Genomic DNA, 14,196 nt, shown 5'->3' on the forward strand with positions numbered 1-14,196 from the left:
AACGGCATGCTCGGGACGCGTCTCGTGGAGACGAACGCCAGCAATCATGAGACGAAACTGCGCCGGTGAATCCTGTTGTTACACCACGCACCACTGTGCTACGACAGTTTAAGAAACCGACGCTGCGCTTTTTCCTTCGCGGGAAATCAGTGCTCCTGTTTTCGAGACAGAAAACGTTGGCAGCGGTGGGATTCGAACCCACGCCTCCGAAGAGACTGGTGCCTGAAACCAGCGCCTTAGACCGCTCGGCCACGCTACCTACGCGACGCGGCGGTCACAGGAGCTGCGTTCTACCCCACGAGAACACACCGCAATGGCACAAAAACGAGAAGTGAAAATTGGCAGCGGTGGGATTCGAACCCACGCCTCCGAAGAGACTGGTGCCTTAAACCAGCGCCTTAGACCGCTCGGCCACGCTACCTACACCAGTGTTCCTGGCATTTGTAGAATGCAGTGCACGACACAGCTTCCTGATCTGCTGCGACTGGTTGCTCGAACATCGCACCTCGAACGACTGCCCTTTTCGAATAGAGATTAACTACACAGGCAGCTGCCAGCGCCCTGGTGCGGCGGCATCGCGTGTTTATAAGGAATCGGTAGTGCCACCTGCAGCCTGAGGAACATGAGCACAAAATCAGGAGGGCAACGTGATTTCAATCACTGGGTCACTATCGTCATTGCAGCGACAGCAAGGCAGAACTTTAAAAAGTGCCGTGACCCGGATTCGAGCCTGGGTTGTTGCGGCCACAACGCAATGTCCTGACCACTAGACGATCACGGCCACGGAGCCACCGCGGAATTCAACTCTCGCGACTGCAAGTGGCTGTGCACAGCAAAGCTCGGCCGACTGTGTCTCGCAACAGCTGTGTCAGACGCGGTCTCCATTATATGTATACTGGCAAACGAACGTGCCCGCGCTGATGGACACTGAGCAGAGTGGTTAGCTGCATTCAACCCCCGTGGCAATGTCTTGCAGTCCTCCAAGTCTGTTGACCGCAGGTATGTGCCCGGATAAGAGGTGGACAGATGTCGCATCTCTCTCGCCGTCACTTGTGGCCGCGAATCATATTTTACGTAGTTTTCTGCAAGCGTCAGCGGAGCGTCAGTCGAGCTAAGTCGGGACAAGTCGCATAAGAGGAGCAATAAAATGTGCATTTCCGGTACCGGGAATCGAACCCAGGCCTCCTGGGCGAGAGCCAGGTATCCCAGCCACTAGACGACAGCGGATAACGACACAAGCACTCCTCCAACAAACACGGCGAGCGCCCACCCGCTACTTGACGACAACTGCAAAAATTAACGTTTCCACTTCGTAGAACGGCATGCTCGGGACGCGTCTCGTGGAGACGAACGCCAGCAATCATGAGACGAAACTGCGCCGGTGAATCCTGTTGTTACACCACGCACCACTGTGCTACGACAGTTTAAGAAACCGACGCTGCGCTTTTTCCTTCGCGGGAAATCAGTGCTCCTGTTTTCGAGACAGAAAACGTTGGCAGCGGTGGGATTCGAACCCACGCCTCCGAAGAGACTGGTGCCTGAAACCAGCGCCTTAGACCGCTCGGCCACGCTACCTACGCGACGCGGCGGTCACAGGAGCTGCGTTCTACCCCACGAGAACACACCGCAATGGCACAAAAACGAGAAGTAAAAATTGGCAGCGGTGGGATTCGAACCCACGCCTCCGAAGAGACTGGTGCCTTAAACCAGCGCCTTAGACCGCTCGGCCACGCTACCTACACCAGTGTTCCTGGCATTTGTAGAATGCAGTGCACGACACAGCTTCCTGATCTGCTGCGACTGGTTGCTCGAACATCGCACCTCGAACGACTGCCCTTTTCGAATAGAGATTAACTACACAGGCAGCTGCCAGCGCCCTGGTGCGGCGGCATCGCGTGTTTATAAGGAATCGGTAGTGCCACCTGCAGCCTGAGGAACATGAGCACAAAATCAGGAGGGCAACGTGATTTCAATCACTGGGTCACTATCGTCATTGCAGCGACAGCAAGGCAGAACTTTAAAAAGTGCCGTGACCCGGATTCGAGCCTGGGTTGTTGCGGCCACAACGCAATGTCCTGACCACTAGACGATCACGGCCACGGAGCCACCGCGGAATTCAACTCTCGCGACTGCAAGTGGCTGTGCACAGCAAAGCTCGGCCGACTGTGTCTCGCAACAGCTGTGTCAGACGCGGTCTCCATTATATGTATACTGGCAAACGAACGTGCCCGCGCTGATGGACACTGAGCAGAGTGGTTAGCTGCATTCAACCCCCGTGGCAATGTCTTGCAGTCCTCCAAGTCTGTTGACCGCAGGTATGTGCCCGGATAAGAGGTGGACAGATGTCGCATCTCTCTCGCCGTCACTTGTGGCCGCGAATCATATTTTACGTAGTTTTCTGCAAGCGTCAGCGGAGCGTCAGTCGAGCTAAGTCGGGACAAGTCGCATAAGAGGAGCAATAAAATGTGCATTTCCGGTACCGGGAATCGAACCCAGGCCTCCTGGGCGAGAGCCAGGTATCCCAGCCACTAGACGACAGCGGATAACGACACAAGCACTCCTCCAACAAACACGGCGAGCGCCCACCCGCTACTTGACGACAACTGCAAAAATTAACGTTTCCACTTCGTAGAACGGCATGCTCGGGACGCGTCTCGTGGAGACGAACGCCAGCAATCATGAGACGAAACTGCGCCGGTGAATCCTGTTGTTACACCACGCACCACTGTGCTACGACAGTTTAAGAAACCGACGCTGCGCTTTTTCCTTCGCGGGAAATCAGTGCTCCTGTTTTCGAGACAGAAAACGTTGGCAGCGGTGGGATTCGAACCCACGCCTCCGAAGAGACTGGTGCCTGAAACCAGCGCCTTAGACCGCTCGGCCACGCTACCTACGCGACGCGGCGGTCACAGGAGCTGCGTTCTACCCCACGAGAACACACCGCAATGGCACAAAAACGAGAAGTAAAAATTGGCAGCGGTGGGATTCGAACCCACGCCTCCGAAGAGACTGGTGCCTTAAACCAGCGCCTTAGACCGCTCGGCCACGCTACCTACACCAGTGTTCCTGGCATTTGTAGAATGCAGTGCACGACACAGCTTCCTGATCTGCTGCGACTGGTTGCTCGAACATCGCACCTCGAACGACTGCCCTTTTCGAATAGAGATTAACTACACAGGCAGCTGCCAGCGCCCTGGTGCGGCGGCATCGCGTGTTTATAAGGAATCGGTAGTGCCACCTGCAGCCTGAGGAACATGAGCACAAAATCAGGAGGGCAACGTGATTTCAATCACTGGGTCACTATCGTCATTGCAGCGACAGCAAGGCAGAACTTTAAAAAGTGCCGTGACCCGGATTCGAGCCTGGGTTGTTGCGGCCACAACGCAATGTCCTGACCACTAGACGATCACGGCCACGGAGCCACCGCGGAATTCAACTCTCGCGACTGCAAGTGGCTGTGCACAGCAAAGCTCGGCCGACTGTGTCTCGCAACAGCTGTGTCAGACGCGGTCTCCATTATATGTATACTGGCAAACGAACGTGCCCGCGCTGATGGACACTGAGCAGAGTGGTTAGCTGCATTCAACCCCCGTGGCAATGTCTTGCAGTCCTCCAAGTCTGTTGACCGCAGGTATGTGCCCGGATAAGAGGTGGACAGATGTCGCATCTCTCTCGCCGTCACTTGTGGCCGCGAATCATATTTTACGTAGTTTTCTGCAAGCGTCAGCGGAGCGTCAGTCGAGCTAAGTCGGGACAAGTCGCATAAGAGGAGCAATAAAATGTGCATTTCCGGTACCGGGAATCGAACCCAGGCCTCCTGGGCGAGAGCCAGGTATCCCAGCCACTAGACGACAGCGGATAACGACACAAGCACTCCTCCAACAAACACGGCGAGCGCCCACCCGCTACTTGACGACAACTGCAAAAATTAACGTTTCCACTTCGTAGAACGGCATGCTCGGGACGCGTCTCGTGGAGACGAACGCCAGCAATCATGAGACGAAACTGCGCCGGTGAATCCTGTTGTTACACCACGCACCACTGTGCTACGACAGTTTAAGAAACCGACGCTGCGCTTTTTCCTTCGCGGGAAATCAGTGCTCCTGTTTTCGAGACAGAAAACGTTGGCAGCGGTGGGATTCGAACCCACGCCTCCGAAGAGACTGGTGCCTGAAACCAGCGCCTTAGACCGCTCGGCCACGCTACCTGCGCGACTCGGCGGTCACAGGAGCTGCGTTCTACCCCACGAGAACACACCGCAATGGCACAAAAACGAGAAGTAAAAATTGGCAGCGGTGGGATTCGAACCCACGCCTCCGAAGAGACTGGTGCCTTAAACCAGCGCCTTAGACCGCTCGGCCACGCTACCTACACCAGTGTTCCTGGCATTTGTAGAATGCAGTGCACGACACAGCTTCCTGATCTGCTGCGACTGGTTGCTCGAACATCGCACCTCGAACGACTGCCCTTTTCGAATAGAGATTAACTACACAGGCAGCTGCCAGCGCCCTGGTGCGGCGGCATCGCGTGTTTATAAGGAATCGGTAGTGCCACCTGCAGCCTGAGGAACATGAGCACAAAATCAGGAGGGCAACGTGATTTCAATCACTGGGTCACTATCGTCATTGCAGCGACAGCAAGGCAGAACTTTAAAAAGTGCCGTGACCCGGATTCGAGCCTGGGTTGTTGCGGCCACAACGCAATGTCCTGACCACTAGACGATCACGGCCACGGAGCCACCGCGGAATTCAACTCTCGCGACTGCAAGTGGCTGTGCACAGCAAAGCTCGGCCGACTGTGTCTCGCAACAGCTGTGTCAGACGCGGTCTCCATTATATGTATACTGGCAAACGAACGTGCCCGCGCTGATGGACACTGAGCAGAGTGGTTAGCTGCATTCAACCCCCGTGGCAATGTCTTGCAGTCCTCCAAGTCTGTTGACCGCAGGTATGTGCCCGGATAAGAGGTGGACAGATGTCGCATCTCTCTCGCCGTCACTTGTGGCCGCGAATCATATTTTACGTAGTTTTCTGCAAGCGTCAGCGGAGCGTCAGTCGAGCTAAGTCGGGACAAGTCGCATAAGAGGAGCAATAAAATGTGCATTTCCGGTACCGGGAATCGAACCCAGGCCTCCTGGGCGAGAGCCAGGTATCCCAGCCACTAGACGACAGCGGATAACGACACAAGCACTCCTCCAACAAACACGGCGAGCGCCCACCCGCTACTTGACGACAACTGCAAAAATTAACGTTTCCACTTCGTAGAACGGCATGCTCGGGACGCGTCTCGTGGAGACGAACGCCAGCAATCATGAGACGAAACTGCGCCGGTGAATCCTGTTGTTACACCACGCACCACTGTGCTACGACAGTTTAAGAAACCGACGCTGCGCTTTTTCCTTCGCGGGAAATCAGTGCTCCTGTTTTCGAGACAGAAAACGTTGGCAGCGGTGGGATTCGAACCCACGCCTCCGAAGAGACTGGTGCCTGAAACCAGCGCCTTAGACCGCTCGGCCACGCTACCTGCGCGACGCGGCGGTCACAGGAGCTGCGTTCTACCCCACGAGAACACACCGCAATGGCACAAAAACGAGAAGTAAAAATTGGCAGCGGTGGGATTCGAACCCACGCCTCCGAAGAGACTGGTGCCTTAAACCAGCGCCTTAGACCGCTTTTTTTTTTTTTTTTTTTTTTTTTTTTTTTTTTTTTAACGCACCGCATTAGCGACCATTACTTGCATTTTTTTTTTTTTTTTTTTTTTTTTTTTTTTTATTTCCCGGTTTAGGAGACCGATGCCTTATCCATTTTTTTTTTTTTTTTTTTTTTTTATTTTTTTTTTTTTTTTTTTTTGTTTTTTTTTTTTTTTTTTTTTCATTGCTCACGGCTACTGCCTTATAAGTACCGTGCGCTAACCAATTGCGCCACTTTTTGTTTTGTTACTTTTTTTTTTTTAAACCAGCGCCTTTTTTTTTTTTTTTTTTTTTTTTTTTTTTTTTTTTTTAAATTTTTTTTTTGTATGCACTAGAGTGCTTGGCAGCCGGTGGCAAAGCGGGCAGGGGTCACAATCCGGAGGCCTGGCCACGATGTCACCGCCATACCCCGCACCCAGTGCACGGTTTTGTGATTTGATTTGATTGTTACGTATTTATTATTATATTATGTTTAACCTGCAGTGGGGCGTCATGTACGTTCCATCATTTGGATAGATATAAACAAAATGATAAAAAGAAATCCATGTCTGGTCTTTGGAGGACGCAGCACAGACCGCTCGGCCACGCTACCTACACCAGTGTTCCTGGCATTTGTAGAATGCAGTGCACGACACAGCTTCCTGATCTGCTGCGACTGGTTGCTCGAACATCGCACCTCGAACGACTGCCCTTTTCGAATAGAGATTAACTACACAGGCAGCTGCCAGCGCCCTGGTGCGGCGGCATCGCGTGTTTATAAGGAATCGGTAGTGCCACCTGCAGCCTGAGGAACATGAGCACAAAATCAGGAGGGCAACGTGATTTCAATCACTGGGTCACTATCGTCATTGCAGCGACAGCAAGGCAGAACTTTAAAAAGTGCCGTGACCCGGATTCGAGCCTGGGTTGTTGCGGCCACAACGCAATGTCCTGACCACTAGACGATCACGGCCACGGAGCCACCGCGGAATTCAACTCTCGCGACTGCAAGTGGCTGTGCACAGCAAAGCTCGGCCGACTGTGTCTCGCAACAGCTGTGTCAGACGCGGTCTCCATTATATGTATACTGGCAAACAAACGTGCCCGCGCTGATGGACACTGAGCAGAGTGGTTAGCTGCATTCAACCCCCGTGGCAATGTCTTGCAGTCCTCCAAGTCTGTTGACCGCAGGTATGTGCCCGGATAAGAGGTGGACAGATGTCGCATCTCTCTCGCCGTCACTTGTGGCCGCGAATCATATTTTACGTAGTTTTCTGCAAGCGTCAGCGGAGCGTCAGTCGAGCTAAGTCGGGACAAGTCGCATAAGAGGAGCAATAAAATGTGCATTTCCGGTACCGGGAATCGAACCCAGGCCTCCTGGGCGAGAGCCAGGTATCCCAGCCACTAGACGACAGCGGATAACGACACAAGCACTCCTCCAACAAACACGGCGAGCGCCCACCCGCTACTTGACGACAACTGCAAAAATTAACGTTTCCACTTCGTAGAACGGCATGCTCGGGACGCGTCTCGTGGAGACGAACGCCAGCAATCATGAGACGAAACTGCGCCGGTGAATCCTGTTGTTACACCACGCACCACTGTGCTACGACAGTTTAAGAAACCGACGCTGCGCTTTTTCCTTCGCGGGAAATCAGTGCTCCTGTTTTCGAGACAGAAAACGTTGGCAGCGGTGGGATTCGAACCCACGCCTCCGAAGAGACTGGTGCCTGAAACCAGCGCCTTAGACCGCTCGGCCACGCTACCTGCGCGACGCGGCGGTCACAGGAGCTGCGTTCTACCCCACGAGAACACACCGCAATGGCACAAAAACGAGAAGTAAAAATTGGCAGCGGTGGGATTCGAACCCACGCCTCCGAAGAGACTGGTGCCTTAAACCAGCGCCTTAGACCGCTCGGCCACGCTACCTACACCAGTGTTCCTGGCATTTGTAGAATGCAGTGCACGACACAGCTTCCTGATCTGCTGCGACTGGTTGCTCGAACATCGCACCTCGAACGACTGCCCTTTTCGAATAGAGATTAACTACACAGGCAGCTGCCAGCGCCCTGGTGCGGCGGCATCGCGTGTTTATAAGGAATCGGTAGTGCCACCTGCAGCCTGAGGAACATGAGCACAAAATCAGGAGGGCAACGTGATTTCAATCACTGGGTCACTATCGTCATTGCAGCGACAGCAAGGCAGAACTTTAAAAAGTGCCGTGACCCGGATTCGAGCCTGGGTTGTTGCGGCCACAACGCAATGTCCTGACCACTAGACGATCACGGCCACGGAGCCACCGCGGAATTCAACTCTCGCGACTGCAAGTGGCTGTGCACAGCAAAGCTCGGCCGACTGTGTCTCGCAACAGCTGTGTCAGACGCGGTCTCCATTATATGTATACTGGCAAACGAACGTGCCCGCGCTGATGGACACTGAGCAGAGTGGTTAGCTGCATTCAACCCCCGTGGCAATGTCTTGCAGTCCTCCAAGTCTGTTGACCGCAGGTATGTGCCCGGATAAGAGGTGGACAGATGTCGCATCTCTCTCGCCGTCACTTGTGGCCGCGAATCATATTTTACGTAGTTTTCTGCAAGCGTCAGCGGAGCGTCAGTCGAGCTAAGTCGGGACAAGTCGCATAAGAGGAGCAATAAAATGTGCATTTCCGGTACCGGGAATCGAACCCAGGCCTCCTGGGCGAGAGCCAGGTATCCCAGCCACTAGACGACAGCGGATAACGACACAAGCACTCCTCCAACAAACACGGCGAGCGCCCACCCGCTACTTGACGACAACTGCAAAAATTAACGTTTCCACTTCGTAGAACGGCATGCTCGGGACGCGTCTCGTGGAGACGAACGCCAGCAATCATGAGACGAAACTGCGCCGGTGAATCCTGTTGTTACACCACGCACCACTGTGCTACGACAGTTTAAGAAACCGACGCTGCGCTTTTTCCTTCGCGGGAAATCAGTGCTCCTGTTTTCGAGACAGAAAACGTTGGCAGCGGTGGGATTCGAACCCACGCCTCCGAAGAGACTGGTGCCTGAAACCAGCGCCTTAGACCGCTCGGCCACGCTACCTGCGCGACGCGGCGGTCACAGGAGCTGCGTTCTACCCCACGAGAACACACCGCAATGGCACAAAAACGAGAAGTAAAAATTGGCAGCGGTGGGATTCGAACCCACGCCTCCGAAGAGACTGGTGCCTTAAACCAGCGCCTTAGACCGCTCGGCCACGCTACCTACACCAGTGTTCCTGGCATTTGTAGAATGCAGTGCACGACACAGCTTCCTGATCTGCTGCGACTGGTTGCTCGAACATCGCACCTCGAACGACTGCCCTTTTCGAATAGAGATTAACTACACAGGCAGCTGCCAGCGCCCTGGTGCGGCGGCATCGCGTGTTTATAAGGAATCGGTAGTGCCACCTGCAGCCTGAGGAACATGAGCACAAAATCAGGAGGGCAACGTGATTTCAATCACTGGGTCACTATCGTCATTGCAGCGACAGCAAGGCAGAACTTTAAAAAGTGCCGTGACCCGGATTCGAGCCTGGGTTGTTGCGGCCACAACGCAATGTCCTGACCACTAGACGATCACGGCCACGGAGCCACCGCGGAATTCAACTCTCGCGACTGCAAGTGGCTGTGCACAGCAAAGCTCGGCCGACTGTGTCTCGCAACAGCTGTGTCAGACGCGGTCTCCATTATATGTATACTGGCAAACGAACGTGCCCGCGCTGATGGACACTGAGCAGAGTGGTTAGCTGCATTCAACCCCCGTGGCAATGTCTTGCAGTCCTCCAAGTCTGTTGACCGCAGGTATGTGCCCGGATAAGAGGTGGACAGATGTCGCATCTCTCTCGCCGTCACTTGTGGCCGCGAATCATATTTTACGTAGTTTTCTGCAAGCGTCAGCGGAGCGTCAGTCGAGCTAAGTCGGGACAAGTCGCATAAGAGGAGCAATAAAATGTGCATTTCCGGTACCGGGAATCGAACCCAGGCCTCCTGGGCGAGAGCCAGGTATCCCAGCCACTAGACGACAGCGGATAACGACACAAGCACTCCTCCAACAAACACGGCGAGCGCCCACCCGCTACTTGACGACAACTGCAAAAATTAACGTTTCCACTTCGTAGAACGGCATGCTCGGGACGCGTCTCGTGGAGACGAACGCCAGCAATCATGAGACGAAACTGCGCCGGTGAATCCTGTTGTTACACCACGCACCACTGTGCTACGACAGTTTAAGAAACCGACGCTGCGCTTTTTCCTTCGCGGGAAATCAGTGCTCCTGTTTTCGAGACAGAAAACGTTGGCAGCGGTGGGATTCGAACCCACGCCTCCGAAGAGACTGGTGCCTGAAACCAGCGCCTTAGACCGCTCGGCCACGCTACCTGCGCGACGCGGCGGTCACAGGAGCTGCGTTCTACCCCACGAGAACACACCGCAATGGCACAAAAACGAGAAGTAAAAATTGGCAGCGGTGGGATTCGAACCCACGCCTCCGAAGAGACTGGTGCCTTAAACCAGCGCCTTAGACCGCTCGGCCACGCTACCTACACCAGTGTTCCTGGCATTTGTAGAATGCAGTGCACGACACAGCTTCCTGATCTGCTGCGACTGGTTGCTCGAACATCGCACCTCGAACGACTGCCCTTTTCGAATAGAGATTAACTACACAGGCAGCTGCCAGCGCCCTGGTGCGGCGGCATCGCGTGTTTATAAGGAATCGGTAGTGCCACCTGCAGCCTGAGGAACATGAGCACAAAATCAGGAGGGCAACGTGATTTCAATCACTGGGTCACTATCGTCATTGCAGCGACAGCAAGGCAGAACTTTAAAAAGTGCCGTGACCCGGATTCGAGCCTGGGTTGTTGCGGCCACAACGCAATGTCCTGACCACTAGACGATCACGGCCACGGAGCCACCGCGGAATTCAACTCTCGCGACTGCAAGTGGCTGTGCACAGCAAAGCTCGGCCGACTGTGTCTCGCAACAGCTGTGTCAGACGCGGTCTCCATTATATGTATACTGGCAAACAAACGTGCCCGCGCTGATGGACACTGAGCAGAGTGGTTAGCTGCATTCAACCCCCGTGGCAATGTCTTGCAGTCCTCCAAGTCTGTTGACCGCAGGTATGTGCCCGGATAAGAGGTGGACAGATGTCGCATCTCTCTCGCCGTCACTTGTGGCCGCGAATCATATTTTACGTAGTTTTCTGCAAGCGTCAGCGGAGCGTCAGTCGAGCTAAGTCGGGACAAGTCGCATAAGAGGAGCAATAAAATGTGCATTTCCGGTACCGGGAATCGAACCCAGGCCTCCTGGGCGAGAGCCAGGTATCCCAGCCACTAGACGACAGCGGATAACGACACAAGCACTCCTCCAACAAACACGGCGAGCGCCCACCCGCTACTTGACGACAACTGCAAAAATTAACGTTTCCACTTCGTAGAACGGCATGCTCGGGACGCGTCTCGTGGAGACGAACGCCAGCAATCATGAGACGAAACTGCGCCGGTGAATCCTGTTGTTACACCACGCACCACTGTGCTACGACAGTTTAAGAAACCGACGCTGCGCTTTTTCCTTCGCGGGAAATCAGTGCTCCTGTTTTCGAGACAGAAAACGTTGGCAGCGGTGGGATTCGAACCCACGCCTCCGAAGAGACTGGTGCCTGAAACCAGCGCCTTAGACCGCTCGGCCACGCTACCTGCGCGACGCGGCGGTCACAGGAGCTGCGTTCTACCCCACGAGAACACACCGCAATGGCACAAAAACGAGAAGTAAAAATTGGCAGCGGTGGGATTCGAACCCACGCCTCCGAAGAGACTGGTGCCTTAAACCAGCGCCTTAGACCGCTCGGCCACGCTACCTACACCAGTGTTCCTGGCATTTGTAGAATGCAGTGCACGACACAGCTTCCTGATCTGCTGCGACTGGTTGCTCGAACATCGCACCTCGAACGACTGCCCTTTTCGAATAGAGATTAACTACACAGGCAGCTGCCAGCGCCCTGGTGCGGCGGCATCGCGTGTTTATAAGGAATCGGTAGTGCCACCTGCAGCCTGAGGAACATGAGCACAAAATCAGGAGGGCAACGTGATTTCAATCACTGGGTCACTATCGTCATTGCAGCGACAGCAAGGCAGAACTTTAAAAAGTGCCGTGACCCGGATTCGAGCCTGGGTTGTTGCGGCCACAACGCAATGTCCTGACCACTAGACGATCACGGCCACGGAGCCACCGCGGAATTCAACTCTCGCGACTGCAAGTGGCTGTGCACAGCAAAGCTCGGCCGACTGTGTCTCGCAACAGCTGTGTCAGACGCGGTCTCCATTATATGTATACTGGCAAACGAACGTGCCCGCGCTGATGGACACTGAGCAGAGTGGTTAGCTGCATTCAACCCCCGTGGCAATGTCTTGCAGTCCTCCAAGTCTGTTGACCGCAGGTATGTGCCCGGATAAGAGGTGGACAGATGTCGCATCTCTCTCGCCGTCACTTGTGGCCGCGAATCATATTTTACGTAGTTTTCTGCAAGCGTCAGCGGAGCGTCAGTCGAGCTAAGTCGGGACAAGTCGCATAAGAGGAGCAATAAAATGTGCATTTCCGGTACCGGGAATCGAACCCAGGCCTCCTGGGCGAGAGCCAGGTATCCCAGCCACTAGACGACAGCGGATAACGACACAAGCACTCCTCCAACAAACACGGCGAGCGCCCACCCGCTACTTGACGACAACTGCAAAAATTAACGTTTCCACTTCGTAGAACGGCATGCTCGGGACGCGTCTCGTGGAGACGAACGCCAGCAATCATGAGACGAAACTGCGCCGGTGAATCCTGTTGTTACACCACGCACCACTGTGGTACGACAGTTTAAGAAACCGACGCTGCGCTTTTTCCTTCGCGGGAAATCAGTGCTCCTGTTTTCGAGACAGAAAACGTTGGCAGCGGTGGGATTCGAACCCACGCCTCCGAAGAGACTGGTGCCTGAAACCAGCGCCTTAGACCGCTCGGCCACGCTACCTGCGCGACGCGGCGGTCACAGGAGCTGCGTTCTACCCCACGAGAACACACCGCAATGGCACAAAAACGAGAAGTAAAAATTGGCAGCGGTGGGATTCGAACCCACGCCTCCGAAGAGACTGGTGCCTTAAACCAGCGCCTTAGACCGCTCGGCCACGCTACCTACACCAGTGTTCCTGGCATTTGTAGAATGCAGTGCACGACACAGCTTCCTGATCTGCTGCGACTGGTTGCTCGAACATCGCACCTCGAACGACTGCCCTTTTCGAATAGAGATTAACTACACAGGCAGCTGCCAGCGCCCTGGTGCGGCGGCATCGCGTGTTTATAAGGAATCGGTAGTGCCACCTGCAGCCTGAGGAACATGAGCACAAAATCAGGAGGGCAACGTGATTTCAATCACTGGGTCACTATCGTCATTGCAGCGACAGCAAGGCAGAACTTTAAAAAGTGCCGTGACCCGGATTCGAGCCTGGGTTGTTGCGGCCACAACGCAATGTCCTGACCACTAGACGATCACGGCCACGGAGCCACCGCGGAATTCAACTCTCGCGACTGCAAGTGGCTGTGCACAGCAAAGCTCGGCCGACTGTGTCTCGCAACAGCTGTGTCAGACGCGGTCTCCATTATATGTATACTGGCAAACGAACGTGCCCGCGCTGATGGACACTGAGCAGAGTGGTTAGCTGCATTCAACCCCCGTGGCAATGTCTTGCAGTCCTCCAAGTCTGTTGACCGCAGGTATGTGCCCGGATAAGAGGTGGACAGATGTCGCATCTCTCTCGCCGTCACTTGTGGCCGCGAATCATATTTTACGTAGTTTTCTGCAAGCGTCAGCGGAGCGTCAGTCGAGCTAAGTCGGGACAAGTCGCATAAGAGGAGCAATAAAATGTGCATTTCCGGTACCGGGAATCGAACCCAGGCCTCCTGGGCGAGAGCCAGGTATCCCAGCCACTAGACGACAGCGGATAACGACACAAGCACTCCTCCAACAAACACGGCGAGCGCCCACCCGCTACTTGACGACAACTGCAAAAATTAACGTTTCCACTTCGTAGAACGGCATGCTCGGGACGCGTCTCGTGGAGACGAACGCCAGCAATCATGAGACGAAACTGCGCCGGTGAATCCTGTTGTTACACCACGCACCACTGTGCTACGACAGTTTAAGAAACCGACGCTGCGCTTTTTCCTTCGCGGGAAATCAGTGCTCCTGTTTTCGAGACAGAAAACGTTGGCAGCGGTGGGATTCGAACCCACGCCTCCGAAGAGACTGGTGCCTGAAACCAGCGCCTTAGACCGCTCGGCCACGCTACCTACGCGACGCGGCGGTCACAGGAGCTGCGTTCTACCCCACGAGAACACACCGCAATGGCACAAAAACGAGAAGTAAAAATTGGCAGCGGTGGGATTCGAACCCACGCCTCCGAAGAGACTGGTGCCTTAAACCAGCGCCTTAGACCGCTCGGCCACGCTACCTACACCAGTGTTCCTGGCA

At 54.6% G+C, this 14,196-nt stretch overlaps 21 non-coding genes across 21 annotated transcripts; all 21 read right to left on the reverse strand.

The window, feature by feature from the left end:
* Positions 1-177: 177 nt before the first annotated feature.
* On the reverse strand, positions 178-259 carry Trnal-cag. Its single transcript has one exon. It is a non-coding gene; the product is annotated as a tRNA-Leu (tRNA).
* An 80-nt stretch (positions 260-339) lies between these two features.
* On the reverse strand, positions 340-421 carry Trnal-aag. The gene has a single exon. It is a non-coding gene; the product is annotated as a tRNA-Leu (tRNA).
* A 1,072-nt stretch (positions 422-1,493) lies between these two features.
* Trnal-cag lies at positions 1,494-1,575 on the reverse strand. The gene has a single exon. It is a non-coding gene; the product is annotated as a tRNA-Leu (tRNA).
* An 80-nt stretch (positions 1,576-1,655) lies between these two features.
* Trnal-aag lies at positions 1,656-1,737 on the reverse strand. Its single transcript has one exon. It is a non-coding gene; the product is annotated as a tRNA-Leu (tRNA).
* Positions 1,738-2,809: 1,072 nt separating this feature from the next.
* On the reverse strand, positions 2,810-2,891 carry Trnal-cag. The gene has a single exon. It is a non-coding gene; the product is annotated as a tRNA-Leu (tRNA).
* Positions 2,892-2,971: 80 nt separating this feature from the next.
* On the reverse strand, positions 2,972-3,053 carry Trnal-aag. Its single transcript has one exon. It is a non-coding gene; the product is annotated as a tRNA-Leu (tRNA).
* Positions 3,054-4,125: 1,072 nt separating this feature from the next.
* Trnal-cag lies at positions 4,126-4,207 on the reverse strand. The gene has a single exon. It is a non-coding gene; the product is annotated as a tRNA-Leu (tRNA).
* Positions 4,208-4,287: 80 nt separating this feature from the next.
* Positions 4,288-4,369, reverse strand: Trnal-aag. Its single transcript has one exon. It is a non-coding gene; the product is annotated as a tRNA-Leu (tRNA).
* Positions 4,370-5,441: 1,072 nt separating this feature from the next.
* On the reverse strand, positions 5,442-5,523 carry Trnal-cag. The gene has a single exon. It is a non-coding gene; the product is annotated as a tRNA-Leu (tRNA).
* Positions 5,524-7,353: 1,830 nt separating this feature from the next.
* Positions 7,354-7,435, reverse strand: Trnal-cag. Its single transcript has one exon. It is a non-coding gene; the product is annotated as a tRNA-Leu (tRNA).
* An 80-nt stretch (positions 7,436-7,515) lies between these two features.
* On the reverse strand, positions 7,516-7,597 carry Trnal-aag. The gene has a single exon. It is a non-coding gene; the product is annotated as a tRNA-Leu (tRNA).
* Positions 7,598-8,669: 1,072 nt separating this feature from the next.
* Positions 8,670-8,751, reverse strand: Trnal-cag. Its single transcript has one exon. It is a non-coding gene; the product is annotated as a tRNA-Leu (tRNA).
* An 80-nt stretch (positions 8,752-8,831) lies between these two features.
* Positions 8,832-8,913, reverse strand: Trnal-aag. Its single transcript has one exon. It is a non-coding gene; the product is annotated as a tRNA-Leu (tRNA).
* Positions 8,914-9,985: 1,072 nt separating this feature from the next.
* Trnal-cag lies at positions 9,986-10,067 on the reverse strand. Its single transcript has one exon. It is a non-coding gene; the product is annotated as a tRNA-Leu (tRNA).
* Positions 10,068-10,147: 80 nt separating this feature from the next.
* Trnal-aag lies at positions 10,148-10,229 on the reverse strand. Its single transcript has one exon. It is a non-coding gene; the product is annotated as a tRNA-Leu (tRNA).
* A 1,072-nt stretch (positions 10,230-11,301) lies between these two features.
* Trnal-cag lies at positions 11,302-11,383 on the reverse strand. Its single transcript has one exon. It is a non-coding gene; the product is annotated as a tRNA-Leu (tRNA).
* An 80-nt stretch (positions 11,384-11,463) lies between these two features.
* Trnal-aag lies at positions 11,464-11,545 on the reverse strand. The gene has a single exon. It is a non-coding gene; the product is annotated as a tRNA-Leu (tRNA).
* Positions 11,546-12,617: 1,072 nt separating this feature from the next.
* Trnal-cag lies at positions 12,618-12,699 on the reverse strand. Its single transcript has one exon. It is a non-coding gene; the product is annotated as a tRNA-Leu (tRNA).
* An 80-nt stretch (positions 12,700-12,779) lies between these two features.
* Trnal-aag lies at positions 12,780-12,861 on the reverse strand. Its single transcript has one exon. It is a non-coding gene; the product is annotated as a tRNA-Leu (tRNA).
* A 1,072-nt stretch (positions 12,862-13,933) lies between these two features.
* Trnal-cag lies at positions 13,934-14,015 on the reverse strand. The gene has a single exon. It is a non-coding gene; the product is annotated as a tRNA-Leu (tRNA).
* Positions 14,016-14,095: 80 nt separating this feature from the next.
* Positions 14,096-14,177, reverse strand: Trnal-aag. The gene has a single exon. It is a non-coding gene; the product is annotated as a tRNA-Leu (tRNA).
* Between the last annotated feature and the right edge of the window lie 19 nt (positions 14,178-14,196).

Source organism: Schistocerca piceifrons, unplaced genomic scaffold (assembly GCF_021461385.2).
Source record: "Schistocerca piceifrons isolate TAMUIC-IGC-003096 unplaced genomic scaffold, iqSchPice1.1 HiC_scaffold_2418, whole genome shotgun sequence".
NCBI classification, from domain to species: domain Eukaryota; kingdom Metazoa; phylum Arthropoda; class Insecta; order Orthoptera; family Acrididae; genus Schistocerca; species Schistocerca piceifrons.